General features: G+C 36.8%; 1 protein-coding gene across 1 annotated transcript in view; it reads right to left on the bottom strand.

The window, feature by feature from the left end:
- mycbpap (mycbp associated protein) overlaps positions 1-218 on the bottom strand; it is a 24,239-nt gene extending 24,021 nt beyond the window's left edge. The window contains exon 1 of the mRNA XM_053230185.1: positions 1-218. This exon is cut by the window's left edge and continues 89 nt beyond it. The gene's annotated coding sequence lies outside the window, so the exon portion shown is untranslated.
- Positions 219-3,199: the final 2,981 nt, after the last annotated feature.

Raw genomic sequence — 3,199 nt, 5'->3', positions numbered from 1 at the left:
ATTAAACAGTATTTTATTACTCTAAATATATTATAAAGTTAGTTTTCCTTCTCTCCAGTTTGAGCTTCACTACATTAGTGAGACAATGTTGTTTTAAAACAAAGGCAAACCCTGAAGGTTAAAGAGAAATACTCTGATAAATATTTATGAGACTAAATTTCTCTTCGAGTTTAACTTTAATATTTAAAAAAAAAAAAGCGCACTAAGAGGAAAATGAAACTCTGTGGCTTTGTGGTGTTAATGTTGTTAATGTTGCTGTTGTTGTTGTAGCGGTATCCAATCACCAAACCGCTCACTATCACTCATCTAGTGCACTATGTAGGCAGTAGAACAGCGTTAACACGCACCCTAGCTAGTGCACCAGTGTAGGAAGTGAGGAGGCGATTGGGATTCGGGTCAGCAGTATTACGGCGCTTTGCGCGTGCTGATGTTGCCGTGGCAACGGACGCAGACGCGGGATTACTTCCGGGATTGAAGCTTATAGATACAAACAAAACTGTTTTAAATTGATATAAATCATTCAAATATATATATTTGAAGGTCAAGAAACACAGCATAAAACGCTGTTTACATTTTTTAGCAACAGCAACATCAAAAAGTTAGATAAATAAATAAATAAATAAATGCTCAGTTAAAAGTATAGCCTACAATACATGGTTTTGTTTTGTTCCAATTTTATGTTTATGTTTATCTATCTATCTATCTATCTATCTGTCTGTCTGTCTGTCTGGTTATTTATTTATCTATCTATCTATCTATCTATCTATCTATCTATCTATCTATCTATCTATCTATCTATCTATATATTTGTTTGTTTGTTGTTTGTTGTTTGTTTGTTTGTTTGCTTGTTTGTTTAAATAAGACATTGAGGCAAGGAGTTAACAGACAATATGCACTCCTTTCACAAAAAAAACTTTTTCCAATAAATTCATTTGACTCACACTGAAATAAAAGTATAAATTATGAGATAGCTACATAATCATAACTGTAAAAATATATATATTTACATTCTTTTATGCAACAATAGATAGATAGTTAGATAGATAGATAGATCATAAATAATCAAAGTATCAAAAGTATAGCCTACAATACATAGTTTTGGTTTTGTTACCATTTTATGTTTGTTTAATCATTTATTTATTTATTTATTTATTTATTTATTTAAATAAGTCATTGAGGCAAAGAGTTAATGGACAATATGCACTTCTTTCACAAAAAAAATACTTTTTCCAATAAATTCATTTGACTCACACTGAGATAAAAGTATAAAGCCTAAGATAGCTACATAATCATAACTGTAATTTTTTTTAATCAAAATATTAAAATAAGTCCTAAAACTGTACAAAAAGTGTGCAGTGTGTGTGTGTCCTGTGTGAACAGTATAATTTAGGAAAGTGCATAAAGAGATGAACAGACACAGCAGGAAAAACGTCATGTTCCAATGCAGGAACACACACACACACACACACACACACACACACACACTGCCACATAATAGTACAGTGTGCTCAGACTGTATGCTGAGTGATTCGGTCCAAAATTGGGCCCCTGCTTCATCAGTTGTTCTGCATTTACCTCACTGTAATGATTCTTTCATTATTCGTTCATTATGTGTTTTGTGGCCACAGGATCCTTTGCTAATGATTATTTCGGACGGCGTTGCGTGGGTGCCTGTCGTAGCATTGCATTTTTTTTTAAATTCGATTCAATGGGGCTTTATTGGCAGGAACGTTTCAAGAACAATTCCCAAAGCATCGAACAATTCGTCCAAATATTTGGACAGTACACAATAACAGCAATATGAACATTATGCAACGACAGGCAACCGCGCACCGCAACCAAAAACAGACATTGAGGGTATATAGCCCCGCCCACAACACACACACACACACACTCATCCCATAGACTTAGTGGAAAACAAACAAACAAATAAAAATAAAGAGAATGTCTATTACATGGTTGCAGATAATTGTTCAGCAGTGTTTAGAACATTGTAAAACATTACGTATCATTCAATCCAACCAGCAATCTCATGTGTGTAAGAGAAAATAACATCAAATGAGGGATATGCTTTCAACAAATTCTTTAAAAAGGGCCCAGGAGCTATTCTGATTATACCTCCACTTCTCTCGTGGAATCATGGACAGTACTTCCTTTCACACTGACAACTTCTGAATGGAATTGACAATTCATATATCGATTTCCTGCACAGACGTCCAAAACATCTCCAAGCCAGACGTTCAAATACTGAACTGCAAGTCTACGTCCAAGAGGGGTCGTAATCAGACGTCCAGATACTGAACCAGACATACAGATACGGTCCTGGTCCTGACTGACGCAATATAGACACGATCAACACGTCTGGCAGACGTCTCATGTTTGCTCTAGAGAGACGAGGCAGGAAATGCTTTCAGCATCGAGTCCATGAAAGTGTGAAATCTCAAAGTGCAGAGTTTTCCCCAAAACCTCCGATGTATAACACGATACAGGAATCTACATAAAGGGGCTCCATGTCGCTAACATGTGAGACTGGTGCACGTTTCATCTGAACTGCTGCGAGAACTGCAAGCCTGCAAAGAAAAAGAAAACAAGAAGAAGAGTTAAGGACGATACAGAAGCTGCACAGGCTAAACCATACAGTAATGTAACACTAGCGCAATGTCATTTTTTCAGTCGAGCAGCTAGCTACGAGGTAGCGCTCAGTTTGGAGTGTGTAATGTTATTTAGCTGGTTTGAACAATAAAAAGTGTACATCCTTAAATGCTTTCTGAGGAGTGAGTAATGTACCGGCAATAAAGAGGGGCCCTTGCATTTCCCTGTCTGGGGCCCTCACGGTCCCTAGAAGCCTTGGTGTGATGTACTGATGGTGGGGTGTGTGTGTGTGTGTGTGTGTATGTGTGTGTGTGTATGATAGGGCGTATAGATGTATAGGCAGTGTATAGAAAATGGTTTATGGTCTGTGATGCTCAGATCAGATATTTATGTAGATTAATAATAATAATAATAATAATAATAATAATAATAATAATAATAATAATGCAGCCATCATGTTCCCTACTGTTGCTGCATGGAGTGAAATTTCAGATGGCTGATGTTTATGAGCAGGACCATGTGCATGTTTGAGTGCAAAAGCAAACTTCTGTAGCTGTTGCTCCAGCATACAGGCTGCCTGGGTATAAAAGGCAGGTTGGAGACGCGC

The sequence above is a fragment of the Pangasianodon hypophthalmus genome, chromosome 26 (assembly GCF_027358585.1).
Source record: "Pangasianodon hypophthalmus isolate fPanHyp1 chromosome 26, fPanHyp1.pri, whole genome shotgun sequence".
NCBI lineage: Eukaryota > Metazoa > Chordata > Actinopteri > Siluriformes > Pangasiidae > Pangasianodon > Pangasianodon hypophthalmus.
This window is presented reverse-complemented; position numbering and strand designations above follow the sequence as displayed.